The sequence below is a fragment of the Xenia sp. Carnegie-2017 genome, unplaced genomic scaffold (genome assembly GCF_021976095.1).
Source record: "Xenia sp. Carnegie-2017 unplaced genomic scaffold, XeniaSp_v1 HiC_scaffold_24, whole genome shotgun sequence".
Classification (NCBI taxonomy): Eukaryota; Metazoa; Cnidaria; class Anthozoa; order Malacalcyonacea; family Xeniidae; genus Xenia; species Xenia sp. Carnegie-2017.
In genome coordinates this window covers 9,955,391-9,973,988 of record NW_025813487.1, presented here as the reverse complement: position 1 = coordinate 9,973,988, position 18,598 = coordinate 9,955,391, and the positions used below count along the sequence as shown (strand labels likewise).

Here is an 18,598-nt window from a genome sequence, read left to right as displayed (position 1 = left end):
AAAAGAACTGTTTTAAAAGTTTTAAATTTTCATATAGCGACGTTGTTATATGAGGATTTTAATGTGACCCAGATAAAGTCTCTACTTTATTACAAAAGTATTAATAAATTTAGCATTAAATTATTGTACACCAATTTCAACCTTAAAATACACTATGTATGCAAACGCTGCGTGAGAGGCCTCCTCCAATCCTAAAAAGAGGAAGTTCTTAGAATAGCATGTACAGCGTATGCTATCTGCAAGGCAACAACTAGCGGAGCAAAAAAGAGTGACATTGTCTCTTTCAAGACTCAGATTTTCATACCCGAAGTTGATCCAAACAAAAACAAAAAACTCTTAAAATTTCGTCAAAGCATGTCGTATTTAACATAACACATGGAATTCATTTCTCCTTATGTCAGTGTATTGAGCTCACTAACACGAACAGAGATGTTATGTATTGAAAAGATTGTGAATGACTAAACTTTCCAGCCACAGATGCCTCTATCATCAACAACCATCTGAGCAAAAAATTTATGGTGAAAGTAATAAAATTATGTCTTTTCTTATTTGGTCGTAATGCCTTGATTCTAATGCAACAGTTTTGAATTTTTCACAAGCACATTCTGTCATGTTATCATACCAAGAACGCTCTGCAAAATAAACAGTGCCATCAACAACTACTATGATTCATCGCCATTATTGCCTTAGAACAAATACCAGTATCAATATAAGCACAAATACTAGTATCAGTAACCGCGTGACAAGGAAATTCTTTAAAATGTTCAAGGTATAGACATCGAATGCATAGAACCACCAGCCCAGCAAAAGTTGCTTCTTCAAAAATTTCATACACACGAGTTTCCCATTTTAGAAGAGGAAGTGGAAAAACAACTAAGGAAAGAAATAATAACAAAATTTTATTACGAAACAAGACCATATGTCTCGGGTGTATTCCTACACCAAAAAGAAGAACAGGTCACCTACAACAAACGCATTCAATATGGAACAAAGTGAATCTCCTTAGTTGCCTCTAGTCTGGAAGAGCATAGAATGGCAAGAAGGACACGAAACATAATTATGACCGCGTGAAGAGCGGGTATCACATCTAAGCAATTCAGATCCTCTTTAAATAGATAAAAAGTTTATTGCTAGGAGCGCAATTTTGAAGTTTTTCAACGGGGACTCAAACACTCTATTGAATTTTTTGGCTCAATGTATGCTGCAGGAAATGACTATAGTAACGTAAAACTGCCCACTCGGAACTACAGTACTGGCCTGTATGGACATTTTAAAGTCGGTGAACATTCATTGGTGTGACGATGCATGAAAGGTGCTTTTGAGCTGAAACCGGCTTTGTCCAGGTATTCCAAAATTTGGGACGTCAAGGTAGTTTTGGATTATTTGAAAACATTTGACCATGTTCCCGAGATGCCCACAAAAGAAATTACATGAAGCTCGCCATGCTACTATGTCTCACTATGGGTCAGAGAGGACAGACCATTTAAAAAATTGAAATCAATTGTATGCAAGAGTTAGCAGACAGATGTCGTATAAGTTAAAACAGACTAAACCTGGGCGACACCTGTAACCATTAGAACAACGAGTTTTTTATAAGGTTCAAAAACTCTGTGTTGTACGACCTCTGAAAGAATATCTACGTCGAACTAAACGACACCGGAAAGAACATAAAAAACTACGCTTGAGTAACATTAAAACCTATCATCCTGTTTCTAAGAACACAATATCTAGATGTGTTAAACAGATCCTTACATCAGCTGCAATAGACATTCGAAAATATTCAGTGCATTTTATTCGTGTAGCTGAAACATCCAACTGTAAGCAGAAAGAATTTAACATCAACGACACCTTGGAAGCAGCAGGATGGTCCATGATTAACGAACAGACAATGTAAATTTAAACTTTGGTACTGTTTTGTTAAGACCGTAAATTAGGCCACAGGATTGTAAAGATTTTGAAAGAATATGATAATGTTAGGTTGAACGAATTAGCTCGTAGTACAGAGCTTTGAAGTCTCATGTGACTCCGTGGTGACGTAGACTGATGACAAGATAGAATCACAATCAAACTTCGATTTCCAAGTAAGCCTCGTTTAGTTTTAAAATTATAATGCTTTCATATTTGCTATTTATTAAATACTATTTTAAATATTTCACCTTTGATTGGTAAAAATCCTGCAAGTTCCCAAACAGCCATGTTGAACATGTTCTCATTTTTTATACCTACATAGAACAAAATAAATATCCATAAGCAAAATATAACAGGATATTTGAAAGCCATAGCATAATATAAGGCATAAGAATTAGGTCAATTCGTGATTACAAACGAGATTATTAAAATTTTGCAAGCTCTTTAAATGAAGTTATAAAAGAACTGGCTAGTCTCTTTGAACATGACGTTGTGCAGGTTTTTGTGTGGGTTTTTTTTTATCTTAGATAAACAGTGGGGGCTATGGATATCCTCTAGAAATATGCTGTGGATAATAGGGGAAGGTTGGTGTTGCAATAGGATAACTCGAATGTGCTAACAGACGAGTTTTCAAGCTGCCTGGTCTTTTGAAGTGATCACGTATCAATTTTCTTCTGTGTTTTGCTGAATACTTACGAAAATACTTTCCTATATTTTGTCGTCATAGTCCAGAGGATATACAAATGCGTCTCGCTGCAAGATTTACTAACGAGGCTCTGTTAATGTTGCAAGAAGGCATTCTTAACAGTCCAGTTAGTATGAAGTTCAGCAGCAAGAATAGCATTGGTCTTTCTATGGATCCCCTTAAATGTATCTGTTTACCTTTTTTGTTTTCAGACTTTCGTTTTTGTTTTTGTGTTAGGTTGATGGCGATATAGGAACAGTTTTTGGCTTGGGTTTTCCCCCTTTCCTCGGCGGTAAAGTTGTGTTTTTTTTTCTCAAATATTTGCTAGTCTGTGAAAGTTGTTTAACTGCTTTTTACTCGGGAGCTACCAAAGGTCAGCCCAATTTTAAAATTCGGATTTTCCTGTATTGTCGCGAGACTAAATAAAACACGCGTGACCGAAATTGCCCCTTATAAGAACTATTTAAGAACCGAATAAAACTTTTTGTTAAAGATGTCTGCCAAGTTTACACTGACATCAGGAAGTACAAAGAAAATAAAAATTCGCATTGTAAATAACAAATTGAAACAAATTTGAAAGTGATCAGCCCAAAGATTTTCTGTTGGCTGTACAAAAAGGCGAGAATGTCAAAGAATGGACAAAGTACTAGTCGTCAACGCCATTGGTAAACACATAAGAAACTTTTACTAATTTTCTTTTGCAAAAATTCAAAAGGAAAAACAAAACAATAGAAATGGTTGATTTGAACATAAATCATTAAATACAACCCTGAGCCAACGGAGATCGTCATAAATGAAATAACTACAAAAGGTTTGTTAAACATCGCCATTACATCTACAGTGAAATAAAAAGGAAACATCCATAACTGAAGGAGTAAGGGTGAATTTGATATTCAGTTGACTTTAAAATTAGAATGTGACTTGTGCGATGTTTTCGGTCATAAAATGTATACATTAATGGATGAAATTTAAATAAGATCTTCGGCAGCCCTGAAATGATTGATAAACATGAACACAAAATATTTCAACTTACTTGTTGTCGTTAAAATGAGCTGAGTGTCGATGACCAGAAGTTCTCCCAACAAGCCGACCGTGAACTTTTCCCGGAAATTTATAATTTTGCGACGTTAAATAAAAAGTTTATGCGAGTGCTTCACATGACTTTGAAAGATACAGCAAACTTAATTATCACTCTGAAAGATATTCTTTATTCATTGGAACTCATCACTTCTAGGTATTGCAAAACTTCCCTCTCATTCCCGTCATCATTTTTGTACCATTGTTCTTATTCATATTTCTAATTATTTCATTAAATATGTGTAGCTATATATACACAATACGCGCTCTGAAACCTGAAAATGGGAAGGTAAAAATGTTTGTTTTTTTAAGACATGTCAAAGTATCTTTACTACTTCGTCCCTAGGCGCTTGCTCATAAAAGTAGATAAAAATTTAAGTATATTGAATACGAAAAGGTTTATATAAGGCATAGCGAGCAATATTAAGGTAAGCGCGCAATGTGAGATGTTTTAAGAATTCGTTGTAAACAATGTCACAGTGACTCAGACAAAGAAAACTTTGAGAAACACAAATACATCGACACTATTAACAATCCTGTTACAATTATATGTTTAATTATCAAACAATGATTGCCGTGTTTAGTTGGCCTTATCCAACACTTGGGAATGTTGCTCGACGAAAAGCGCACATCGCTTGCACATACTGTATATTTGTACGAGAATGACTCTAAGTTTTCAACATGTAACTACATGAGCATAACTTAACTTCCCGTATTCTAAAAGCTCACTCACACTCATTGAGTTGGACATAAAAATCACACTCTATCCAAACAAGGCCGAAGTCATTTCTCAATCTATGGCAAGTGTTTTTCTTAGATATTTCAAATCAATAATCAGTGGGATGAAATTGACGACTTCGAATAATTATATTGATTTTGAAACCCCACCCAGTAAGTGTAAGTGTGTGAGTTTTTAAAATACGGGCGAAAGAACCGTTTTAAACGTTGCATTTTACATGAGTCAAATGCATTAAAGAAAAAAGAAAATGAGATAAAATTCCTCATCATTTGTTGTTTTCAATGCATTCGGATCATGTAAAATGCGATGCTTAAAACGGCTCTAAGGAATAAATCAGTTGGTAAAAGTGTTAAAAATATAATAAAATATGATCAAAATGCCGCTATTTTTGTCATCGGTGACTTGAACTGCTTGTTAAGCAAGACTGAATACATATTTCTTCTAGTGACTTTTAGTCGTTAAAAAGCTTCGTGTCGATGATCAAAATACTTCAAGCAAGCTGACCTTGGACGGTACCAGAAATTATAATTTTAGTTTTTACCAAGTTGTACAGAAATTTGACGTCGTGCACTTTGACGTTCTTGTTATATCATCAAAATTGATTTCTCGCTCCTTTGTTTGGAAAGAAGATAAAGACTTTCATTAAATACAAGTCAATTTTAGCATTCTAAAAATTTTTGACGTTATATGAACAATCACAACATGATAATTATCGCCATGAAAGACATTCTTTATTCTTTGAAGTCAAATTTCTAGTTTCAACGCAACAACATCAGTTTGTTTAGTTGTTGAAAACACAAATGACAAGATCCATAACCGATTTCATCCAAATTTGTTTATCGTCGAAAGGTCCAAACCAAACTATGGCTTTTCTATATGGTGCATGATCATGCATCTATGCCTATGACGTAAAATAAACGTCCTCATATGGTTGAAACGTGCAGTAGTGCACGATAAAATCTCTCTGAGATATACCAGGAGCCTCCAGAGATAGACAAAGAAGACTTTCAGAAACATAAATACTCTTATAACTCTGATAAATCCCTTCGCAGTTATATGTTGTTTTCTTTTTGCATCAATATGATATTATTTAAGTGCCCCTGCAGCGATGATTTTTATTGGTGTTAATAAAACTATGTGTGATATTTAACGTTTCAAGGATGATTTTTTTCAATTTGGTTGAATTGTCTTCTTGTTGTGGCAGTTTAAAGTTGCCTTTCACTAGACCTCGTCCGTCGTGGCATGAAGTCTGGGTATAGAAAACTTTTTTTTTCTAACAAAAACAAACTTTCTAATAATTTAAAAAATTTCGCTTTTTCTTTGTAAAATTTCTTTGCAAAACTTCTATTCTAATGTTGAAAGGCTTAAACTTTATATGACAAAAGTGTAAATTTTATTTAAACAACAAGAAATCAACACATTTATCTATACACACATTATAGCTTTAAAGATTCATAACGAATAATTTGCATTACAATTTTCAAATTACTGATATAGTTTATGCAGCTCGTAGTTATACAGTTGAAACACAAATCTTTCAAATTTTTTATTACAGCTGAACTATCTGTGTACTGCATTGTTTTAGCTCACAATTATGTATGAAAAAAATCATTGCTATATCTTAAGTGTTGACCTTTTAAAACCGTCTTTTTAACTTAAACAATTTTTCATTCCAGTTATCGGGGTTCTACATTACAAACAAAATTGCAAAAAAAGTAAGTAAGTATAATCAATTAGAGTATATTTAGTACGTCCAAAAGTCGGTGCTCAATGCAAGAAAACGAGGACAGATACAAAGAGAAAACCCAAAATGGTCTTCAATGGTGGATGTGTTACTCCTCCGTTACAGAGATCAGTGTCACAACATGAACCAGAGCACGTTTTCAAATTCCATTGAGATGTTAGGTTTTTGCAAGTGTCTTTTCCAGGGGTACAAAATCCATTAGTTGATAAAATGTCACATCCCTTTACAACGACATCTGTTCCGTTAGAGAAAGTGTATTTCGCCGAGAAGCAATGTCCGGTGGTACAAGGAATTTTTATATCAAAACATTTTTGAAATTGTTTTGGATAATTGGACTCGTAATAACAAAAATGACATTGGCTTGGGCTGCCTATCAAATTATAGAAACATGATTTTCTCGAGCATTCAACAAAGCTATGTTATAATAGGAATTGATAATCAAATAATTTTCAATATATATTTAAAGATCTATGAGTAAGAAAGTTAATTAAATATGTCTTTAACAAACACTGTAGATACCTGGGTAGAGGTCTTATAAGAACTATTTAAGAAACATGCAAAACTCTTTGTTAAAGAGCGCGGTACTGCATTTCGCAGATTGCACCAGATTTCCTCCAGTTTATGTTGACATTAGGAATTTTAAGAAGAAATTGAAAACCCGCTTTTCGAAAACAAATTGAAACAAAGTCTGCATCACTGCCAATAGTAAATACACATGAAACTTTTTCAATCTTTACATATTTGTCGAACGGAAAAAAACAATAAAAATGGTTGATTTGAAGATAAATCGTTGAATACCAACCTGAGATAACGGGGATTGTCACAAGTAAAACAACTGCAAAAAGTTTGTTAAACATTGCCATTATACCTACAGTGAAATAAAAAATAAACATTAAAAACTGAGGGTGAATTTGATGTCGAATTGACATGAAAATGACTTATGCATTGTTTTGTTCATGGTATTAATATTTTAACTGCTAAAAATTAAAAACATAAACGGCAGTCATAAACTGCTTGTAAAACAAGAACACATATTTCTTCAACTTACTTGCAGTCGTTAAAAAACAGATGACCAAAATTACTCCGAACAAGGTGATGGGTAACTCCACCAGCAACTATAATTTTGCCACATTGAACAGAAAGTATATATAAGTGTTTTCATATCGCATTAACGTCGTTGTGACATCATCAAGACATATGCTATGTCTTCCTATAACGTCACACACTTTCCGCGTGCAGAACTTCTCTTATACTTAATAAAAGTCTTTTACTTTCTGACCAATCAAAATGACCAGAAAAAATTTTGATGATGTCACAACGACGTCAATGCGATTTTTGTTTTTGTTAGAAAAAAAGTTTTCTAGACCCAGACTTCATGCCACGACGGACGAGGTCTAATGAAAGGCAACTTTAAACTGCCACAACAAGAAGACAATTCAACCAAATTGAAAAAAATCATCCTTGAAACGTTAAATATCACACATAGTTTTATTAACACCAATAAAAATCATCGCTGCAGGGGCACTTAAATAATATCATATTGATGCAAAAAGGAAACAACATATAACTGCGAAGGGATTTATCAGAGTTATAGAGTATTTATGTTTCTGAAAGTCTTCTTTGTCTATCTCTGGAGGCTCCTGGTATATCTCAGAGAGCTTTTATCGTGCACTACTGCACGTTTCAACCATATGAGGACGTTTATCTTACGTCATAGGCATAGATGCATGATCATGCTCCATATATAAAAGCCATAGTTTGGTTTGGACCTTTCGACGATAAACAAATTTGGATGAAATCGGTTATGGATCTTGTCATTTGTGTTTTCAACAACTAAACAAACTGATTAAATGAGATATGATCTTCGCACTTAGCTGGACAATTTAAGCAATCGTCTCAGGACCTGAAAAAATCAGGTGACTCAACGGGATTCGAACCCATTTAAATTGTCCAGCTAAGTGCGAAGATCATATCTCATTTAATTTCAAAACACCGCACTGCATAAAATAAACAAACTGATGTTGTTGCGTTGAAACTAGAAATTTGACTTCAAAGAATAAAGAATGTCTTTCATGGCGATAATTATCGTGTTGTGATTGTTCATATAACGTCAAAAATTTTTAGAATGCTAAAATTGACTTGTATTTAATGAGTCTTTATCTTCTTTCCAAACAAAGGAGCGAGAAGTCAATTTTGATGATATAACAAGAACGTCAAAGTGCACGACTTCAAATTTCTGTTCAACTTGGTAAAAACTAAAATTATAATTTCTGGTACCGTCCAAGGTCAGCTTGCTTGAAGTATTTTGATCATCGACACGAAGCTTTTTAACGACTAAAAGTCACTAGAAGAAATATGTATTCAGTCTTGCTTAACAAGCAGTTCAAGTCACCGATGACAAAAATAGCGGCATTTTGATCATATTTTATTATATTTTTAACACTTTTACCAACTGATTTATTCCTTAGAGCCGTTTTAAGCATCGCATTTTACATGATCCGAATGCATTGAAAACAACAAATGATGAGGAATTTTATCTCATTTTCTTTTTTCTTTAATGCATTTGACTCATGTAAAATGCAACGTTTAAAACGGTTCTTTCGCCCGTATTTTAAAAACTCACACACTTACACTTACTGGGTGGGGTTTCAAAATCAATATAATTATTCGAAGTCGTCAATTTCATCCCACTGATTATTGATTTGAAATATCTAAGAAAAACACTTGCCATAGATCGAGAAATGACTTCGGCCTTGTTTAGATAGAGTGTGATTTTTATGTCCAACTCAATGAGTGTGAGTGAGCATTTAGAATACGGGAAGTTAAGTTATCCTCATGTAGTTACATGTTGAAAACTTAGAGTCATTCTCGTACAAATATACAGTATGTGCAAGCGATGTGCGCTTTTCGTCGAGCAACATTCCCAAGTGTTGGATAAGGCCAACTAAACACGGCAATCATTGTTTGATAATTAAACATATAATTGTAACAGGATTGTTAAGAGTGTCGATGTATTTGTGTTTCTCAAAGTCTTCTTTGTCTGAGTCACTGTGACATTGTTTATAACGAATTCTTAAAACATCTCACATTGCGCGCTTACCTTAATATTGCTCGCTATGCCTTATATAAACCTTTTCGTATTCAATCTACTTAATTTTTTATATACTTTTATGAGCAAGTGCCTAGGGACGAAGCAGTTAAGATACTTTGACATGTCTTAAAAAAACAAACATTTTTACCTTCCCATTTTCAGATTTTGGAGCGCGTATTGTGTATATATAGCTACACATATTTAATGAAATAATTAGAAATATGAATAAGAACAATGGTACAAAAATGATGACGGGAATGAGAGGGAAGTTTTGCAATACCTAGAAGTGATGATTTCCGATGAATAAAGAATGTCTTTCAGAGTGATAATTCAGTTTGCTGTATCTTTCAAAGTCATGTGAAGCATTCGCATAAACTTTTTATTTAACGTCGCAAAATTATAAATTTTCCGGGAAAAGTTCTCGGTCGGCTTGTTGGGAGAACTTCTGGTCATCAACACTCAGCTCATTTTAACGACAACAAGTAAGTTGAAATATTTTGTGTTCATGTTGATCAATCATTTCAGGGCTGCCGAAGATGTTTTTTAATTTTCATCCATTAATGTATACATTTTATGACCGAAAACATCGCACAAGTCACATTCTAATTTTAATGTCAACTGAATATCAAATTCACCCTTACTTCTTCAGTTATGGATGTTTCCTTTTTATTTCACTGTAGATATAATGGCAATGTTTAACAAACCCTTTGTACTCCTCATTTGACTCTGAAGATGACTACCGCTAAGGTTGTCGAAACGTCAGTCAACAACAACAAAAACAGTCCTTCTCAGGACTTTATTAACCTGGACGATCATCATTTACAAACATATAACGATACTCCCGGGTTCAAACCATTTACTTTAAACCCTTTGTAGTTATTTCATCTATGACGATCTCCGTTAGCTCAGGGTTGTGTTTAATGATTTATGTTCAAATCATCCATTTCTATTGTTTTGTTTCTCCGTTTGAATTTATGCAAAAAAAAATAGTAAAAGTTTCTAGTGTGTTTACCAATGGCGTTGACGACTAGTACTTTGTCCAGTATTTGACGTTCTCGCCTGTTTGTATAGCCAACAGAAAATCTTTGGCTGATCACTTTCAGATTTTTTCAATTTGTTATTTGCAAAGCGGCTTTTGATTTGCTTTGTACTTCCTGATGTCAATGTAACTGGGCAGACATCTTTAACGAAAAGTTTTATTCGGTTTCATAAATAGTTCTTATAAGGGGCCGATTACAAGGGGCAATTTCAGCCTAGGCTGAGTTTCAGCCCCATTGACCGGTGCTTAGACTGGGCTAAAGCTTACGAAGCTCGTCCGAGGCATGATCGCCAATTGTCGTTCATTTGTTGTCATTTTGTTGTCATAATGATAAGCAATAGGTGCGCAATTACGCAAGCGTGAATATTTTCAGTCCGAGCTGAAACGATTATATGTCAGATTTTTCAGCCCGGGCTGAAATTGCTCCATTTAATCGGCCCCTAAGAACCACATCATGGTATCTACAACATTTGCTAAAGACATATTTAAATTTTTACCTCTCAATCTTTACGATGAAATCTGTTTGTTTATTTATTATTATTATAACATAAAAAAAGGGCGATGATTGGCTAAACTCTCGGAAATTACAATACATCAACTTACGAAAAAATAAAAAGGCGCTAAAAGCAACACAACAAACAGCGAAAGAGCCATAATAAATCGACAAAAAAAGACATTTCAGATTGTTAAGATATGGCTACACTCGTGCGCTAATCGGAAAACCTTCGTGGCTATCGTATCGTCCCAGTTGCTTTGGTCAACTATCGGTGCACAAAGTAAAAAAAATGTTCTGTACGATGGCAATATGTCCCACTGACGGTTTCACTGCTCAGAATATATTAAAAAAACTGAGGACGCTGTTGACAAAACAGCTCGTTCATATTGTGCGTTCATTAATTTATCAGAATCATTGTGCCTCTTCAAGTACGCAATTCCAAAACCCTTCTATTAAACTCTAGATCTTTGTGTTGTAAATTGTTTGATTATAAATTATTGACATTGAAATTTCTGTTTTAGCACAAAGTCTAAGTTGCCTTACATGTTATAGCGTCCTGGCAGGATCATCTAAAGCTCAGCACAGTTGTATAAATAATGACACATAATGCTACTCGGTGAAATACATCCTCTTTAACGGAATAAATGTCTTCGAAAAGGAATTCGACATTTCACAGTTGCGGTTTGTGTAATCACAAAAAACACGCGTATTAAAGTATGTGAAACAAGTAAACGCAAAAACAGTTTGCTGGTAGGGTCACAAGGTAATATTTGCGCAAAAATTTGATCTATAAATTCAAGCACTTATTTCATTTAACCCACTTGCAAGCAGACACTTATCGCAAAAGCACTGTACTAGAAAAATCATTGAAAATGGGTAAATGTCAAAAGAATCGGGTATTGTGAGAGACGACACATGTCAAAAGACGACAAACAAAAATAAAAGAGCAAAAGAGAAAAGTATGAGGCGCGAAACGGGACAATATTCGCGTAATATGGAAAAATTATCGATTGTTGGATTTTTAATTCGGAACTTTAAAATCATATTTCAAACTCGTTTTATTTATATGCTAAATCTGAAAAAAATGTGCGAAACTGCAAATTGTTATTCTAAACTAAAAATATTTGCTAAACTTTAAAAATTGGTTCTAATTATGCAAATTTATGCATGATAATTTACGCGATGTAGTTGATAACTTGATACTGATATCTGTGTTGTTTTCACGTTTGCTGTGTGGAGAAAGTCATGGAAGATGCGTTAAATAAGGCGTTACAAAGAATTTCTGACCTAGAAAGGATAGCTAGGACTCCTAGTATATCTCAATTTGGAAGGGAAAGCGTTGCAATGTCGACAAATAGTAGTTCAACGGCGAATGCAACTACAAGTACGAGCGTCCCAGAGGAAATTTATCGACGGTTTCCAAGCCTACGTAGGCCTCAAGCATCCCCTGAAACATCAGTGTCCCGCACAGGACGAAGAGAACAGAATTTTTACCAGGCCGCCACTGGTAGAAAAAAGTCAAGCACCAGTGCTCGTAGAAACAATAAATATTCAAAGCCTGTACTGAGAGACTTGGTTCTTATCCCCGATCCAGGAGAAGAAATTGTGCCCACGCATTCCACAAGAGTTATGTTGGATAGTAAAGGCTTTGTAGTGCGCAGCTTTCCTTTTCAACGTGAGTGGGATACACAAATACTAACACGTAAACTTGCGGAGGCATTTCCGAAGTATTTGCTGTTATGCTTCGAGTACATGAAAGTAAGTTGAAAATGCTTTTAATCTACCATATGACTGCAATGAAATGGTTATCTGTACATCAAATTATCAGAAAAATGCCTGTTTCTTTTAATTATAACTATAGAACTAAAAAATGTTTTGGTTCATTATCTCTACGGACATTTCAGTTGAGTAGCATTTGTGTGAAAGAAAATTCGGAATGGATCATGAACTTCTCCATTTGTTTGACTGAATCTTCACTAACAGTAATGTAAATTTACATTAGGCATCTTATGGCAAACTCATCAAACCAAACCTTGCACCAGGAGTGGAAATGACTGGTAACCTTTTGCTTAAACTTTCTGGTCAAGGATCTGTCAACATTCGTTCCTATGAGTGTCTGGATGAAGATAGTGATTATGAGAGTGCTCTGGTTGATTCACAGAAGGCTGATAAGTCTAGTCCTACTCATGGTGAGACTTTAGACGTCATTGAGCAACAAACAGTCATAGTTGACGATGATGCTCACCAGCAGATTTCTGAGGTTGGCGGTCAGTCAAATCTGTCAACCAATTTATCTGTTGATGTTGCTTATAACATTACCATCTCTGATGAAATGGATGCCATTGTAAATCCTGAGCATGGCAACGATTCCTTACCTCTTAAAACACAAGGTCAGGAAATATTGAAATTAAATTCAATCAGCATACTTTTATTTTTTTTAAAATTGAACATAAGCATTCTATTTTTTAGATCGACAACTATTCCAGAATGTTGAATATTCTGATATTCAGGGACCTTTAGAAATTCAAGGTAAATTGCAATGTTTTTAAATCAACATTTTCCTTATATTTTTTATGTTTAGACTTAGGGTATTGTGTATTTTGGTAGACCTACCAAGTAAACTACCAGTCAGAGAAGTTCTAATTCACAGAAGCCATGTTCTTAAGGATATCATAGATGAATTCAAGGATCCTGCTATTGTTGGTTGCACATTAAGTATTGCCATTGTAGATGAAAGGGTAATATTGAAGATGGTAGAGGTTCTGGGGTTACACGTGAGGTTGTTAGCCTGTTTTGGCAACAGTTTTGGCAACAGTTTTGGCAACATTTATGGTATTTGGTTATTATACCATTAAGTATTTCCTTGTTTCATTGTCATGCATTTTCCTTATGTCATGTTTGTTTGGGGAAGAGGCAATCACACATGATTTGCTTCTTGAATCATTTTACAAATTTCTACCAATTGATGAAGCTGAAACATTGAAGAAAAGAATGATTTTGATCCCCAGGATGAAGATCTATTAGACATTTTATCCAGCTACAAGTGTTACAAGAACCCCACTAAAGAAAATATTTCAATGATTGTCAGTCAACTTGCTCATCAGGAGTTAATACAGAAGCCACGTTACATTTCCAATTGTTGGGGTCTCATATTACAGCCATTGAAAAATACAAGTCAGTTCAGTAACATTGAGATTATAAAACAATTGTATGATAAGAAAAAACCCTCTCCTAAAGATGTTGTAAAAATACTAATTGCATCCCCATCATCAGACTCTGAAGTCCAAGCATTTGAATATTTAAAGAAGTTTTTCAAAACACTTTCAGAAAGTTCTTTAGAATTGTTCTTGCAATTTACAACAGGAAGTAATATGCTAATTGTACCATCAATTGAAGTGGCTTTTACAGCTGCAGATAATGCACTTTGAGTACCAATTGCTCATACATGCGGACCTACCATCTATGTTTGAACTACCATCTACCTACCAATCATTCAATGAACTCTCAGAAGAGTTCACCAATATCATGGAGGAGAAAGAATCGTGGTCCTTTCATATTGTTTAACTTTGTCAAAGCTACTTGATAGCTACTTTGTTATGTATATATTAGGCTTTTGAATAGTTTGTAATACTTTATTTACTGTTATGTTCATGTTTTGTTTGAAGAAATTAAACTGTTACTGTTTTGTTACATGAAATGAACATCAAAGAGCATTTTTACAAATATTTTTGGCAGCAACAAAGTCAAAATAGTTTTGAAGGAAACAAAATATTTTTTGTAAAAATCATCAGTATGTCATCCAATTACTAATGGAACTCTAAAACGAACAAGTATTCAAAAAAAATAAGGTTTTCTCATTACAAATATAATCAACTTCCATCAATTAATCTTTTGTAAATATAGTTTTTTTCCTTTAAATGCAGTTTGACAAAGTTTTGATTAAATACTCTCTAAAAGTGAATGCATGACAAATAAAGAAATGTTCCATTACTTTCATCATTTGCTGATTCATTGATATGTGGTTTTAACACAGCCCAAACTTCAGCTGAAGAAGTAAATAAAATTCTGGAACAGGTACCTGATAATCACTGTCCTCAATTTGCAATGGAGCATCTAAATCCATGTCAATCCCACTCCCCAGATTTTCATCATTCTTCCCAACCATGCTGGTATCTGCAATGTATGCTCCACTTGAAAAAGTTCCCTAACAAAAAGTTGGTCAGGACTTAGGTTTGACTCTGTGCTCACAGGATGTGAGTTCCATTGGGCAACAAACTCATCAAGTGCTCTTTGAATTCTAGGTATGTAGACACAATGAAGGCAAAACAAATGCAAATCATTCATAGCATCTAATATTCCTTCATTCTCCATTTCCGTGAAGAGTTTTACATATTATGACAACACCCCTTCATAGACATCACGATGTAATCGCTCCACACGAACATTATGGACTGATTTCCCAGTAAGAATACTTCCTCTATTCAATCCTCTGTTATGCAACATAAAACATGCAACCTCCACATTCTCTAGACCATGATCACACCTCACCCGAGATGGAAGCCCCCATTTCTGCACTCCTACTAGAAATTATTCTTTCACTGTGGCAGCTAAGTTGTTGTTTGGACAATGCAAGTAAACAATTAAGCGACTGTAGCCATCTATACATGCATGAATTACCATTCTCCAAGAAATTAATTTATGATTACCGTCTATGTGCCAAAGTGCATTTGGATAGGGCACAGAATACCTACTACGATAGACAGCTTGGTTCCATCGAAGAAATGTTCCCAATGGATCTATTGTTCTCATTATTTGACGAACTCTAAATCTTTGTACATGCGTGCCACGGCTTCGAAGTGCACCAAGCATACGCGCTTGACCTATATTTGGAGTTGTGAGGCTTACCTCTTGCATTACTTGGGTAAGGTCTCCATCACTTATATTTGTGTAAGGTTTATCAGTAATGCCCAATTGTTCTCTGTGTCTTTGAAGCATTCGAATTGAAATATTAAGCAATTTTGCAATTCGCACCCAAGAAAATCTTTTTTCGCGAAGGAGTTCTATTTGGCTTTTTTGTACAGTGTACACTCTAAAAACATCCTGGTTAAAAAATCCTGGTTGAATGAATTTCAACCCCAAATATGTTAAGTTAACTTAGATTTTGGTTAAAGCCGGGTTAATCTTTAGTTCAACACTTTAGTGTAGTTTATGGAAAGCCATAGCTGTCTTAGGTCTTGCAAATTTCACGCGGTGCTTTGACCATTATACGCGGTGCTTTAAGCATTATACGCGGTGCTTTAAGCATTATACGCGGTGCTTTAAGAATTATACGCGGTGCTTTGACCGTTATACGCATATAATGGTCAAAGCACCGCGTATAATACTACGCCTAAGAAAATTTCATCAAATCCAAACGATTTCATTGGTAAATCATACTATCCCTTACCTTTTCAAGCTTCCTCATTAATTGGAAATCTTGGTATTGGTTCTTCTCCATCCTGGGACATCAATATAAACAATAAATCGATCAAACTTAAAATAGAATGGTATGTTGGAAAGAACAATAACAGTTCTCATGAATTCCCAAAATCTCTACTTAACATACTATCAGCCTACAACCTTGTACAACCTACCTGGTCCTCCTCCTTTGCTGAAGCGAAACTGTCTTTCAAGTTTGAATGGAAACTACTCTCTGATGTTACTAACCAACCTGAACAAAAAAAAAACATTCATACGACATTCCTTTCACGAGAAAACATGAGCCCAACAATATTGACCTGCTCACCACTGTGTGACTTCATAGCTCAGTTGGTCAGAGCACTGCACCGGCACAGCAGAGGTCATGGGTTCGATTCCCGTTGAGTCACCTGATTTTTTCAGGTCCTGAGACGATTGCTTAAATTGTCCAGCAAAGTGCGAAGATCATATCTTCATTTAATTTCAAAACACCGCACTGCATAAAAAAACATTTGTATGCTGTTTTGTCATCGTCTTTGCATTTTTTGCAGTTCTTGAATTTCAAACGATTGCAGATTGCATTTTGTAAAAATCTTTCTTTATTACAAATACCATCGTGTTGCTTTTAATACAATTACCCTTATTCACGTTAAACACTAAATTAAATTGAACAATATAAACTTTCTATGGATGCTATTTATTTTATCCAATATATGCATCTTCAAGTCCCGAGTTTACTTATCAGCCAAAAGAAAGCGAGGCAAAGCGTTCAGTAGCAGCAAATCAGCTATATTCGAGAACTGTGGGGCTCAAACTTTTCAACCGAGAAAGAAACCCAGGAATGATTTTGTAAGCATTAACACTTGTAGAGCAATTAAACATCAAACACACTTTTTTATCTTTTTTTTTTAAAGAATATCAAATCGATTTTGGAAGAGTCCGAAGTTGGTGCTCAAGTGATTTGCGAACTGGATACGGATAAATTAAGCAGAAAAAGCAGAATCAAGATGGTTCAGATACTAGTGGCTTACATAATTAATCAGTTTGGAGAAAGGTTTGTGAAAATATGAAAGACTAAATTCACCACTTTTACTGCAAAATGTAAGTCTACCTATGATGTCATCGTAACAGTAAAAAATCGTAAAAATAGAAAATCAATGAGTTGTACAAATTAACACAATAGTAAAATGAGATTTTAGCAATGAAGCGTCGTGTTCGAGAAACATGTAAATGTTTATACTTTTTAGAAAAAGGTAAATTTTTTACAGGAAATAAGCAAAATGTTTCTATGAAATTATTATAATGTGAGATTGATAATCCGAAATTTGACATTTATTACATTTTCAATGACGTCATAAGTACACATGCACGCTACCGTAAAAGTTCTGAATTGTTCAACATCCATAGTAAAATTTAAATATTTCAAAAATACAGGCCTCATGCAGACATCAAAATCCAAATGGCAAAGGCAGTGGTATAGCAGTTTCCTTTCCTTAAAGACGAAGAGGGTCAAGGATATGTACGCGTTTCTCATTACGTTTAACTTTTGATTTGGAATCAAATGATGTATTTTACAAATGTTTGTTTCTTTCTTGTACGTGATCGCTTTTTCAATATTTAGGAAGCTTGGTACACGCCAGGAAAGGGAATTCATTCTGCTACAGGGTGGTTGGAAGAACGGCTTAGAAATGTTAGGAGAAAGAACATAAAACACCGTCAGACTGAACAAGAATTTGGCTCAACTTCAACTTCTCTAAAACACTTGCCAAGATCTCTACGAGGTTAAATTCGTCAATTAAAAAGATATTAGTAGTTTAATTGGTGGTGCTTGTAGAAAATTTGCTTTTTTTTCTTAAAAAGAGCCAGTCTTAAATGGATCTGACCATGATGGAATGAAGCAGTGGATGAAAGGCAACTGGGAGCATATCTCAACCCTAAAAAGTTATATGCAGAAGACCGTCTTAAATCGATCAGAATGGATTAGAAAAACGCCACAACTTACAATACTAGAGGTTATGAAAGAATACCCTCGACTTTTTGATGTCCCTGGCATGGTAAAGAAAATTCTTAGACGTTCTTTCGTTATACATCATCTTGTACGGCTAGCCAAATGTTTTTCAAAAATTTATTCAGGTTGAAATAGACTTTGCAACATTGTATCCAGATGTCGCGGATAATCTTTTTCTGCGTTTTACACCAGAAACAGTGGAGAAAATAATTTGTTACGCAGATACACAAACAGAAAAATGGACAAGATACTTGAATATTGCGACAAGAAACCTGAATTCCGGTAAAAATTGCAAAAACGGTTACATAATGCATAAAACATATTTGATACATGAAATACTTTCTTCATCTAAAG

At 34.6% G+C, this 18,598-nt stretch overlaps 2 long non-coding RNA genes across 2 annotated transcripts; both read left to right on the top strand.

Annotated features, from left to right (window-relative positions):
• Positions 1-17,041: 17,041 nt before the first annotated feature.
• On the top strand, positions 17,042-17,954 carry LOC124451591. Its single transcript, XR_006950557.1, has 4 exons — positions 17,042-17,085; positions 17,151-17,290; positions 17,671-17,755; positions 17,858-17,954. It is a non-coding gene; the product is annotated as an uncharacterized LOC124451591 (long non-coding RNA).
• Positions 17,955-18,107: 153 nt separating this feature from the next.
• LOC124451843 lies at positions 18,108-18,526 on the top strand. Its single transcript, XR_006950696.1, has 2 exons — positions 18,108-18,290; positions 18,370-18,526. It is a non-coding gene; the product is annotated as an uncharacterized LOC124451843 (long non-coding RNA).
• The last annotated feature ends 72 nt before the right edge of the window (positions 18,527-18,598 follow it).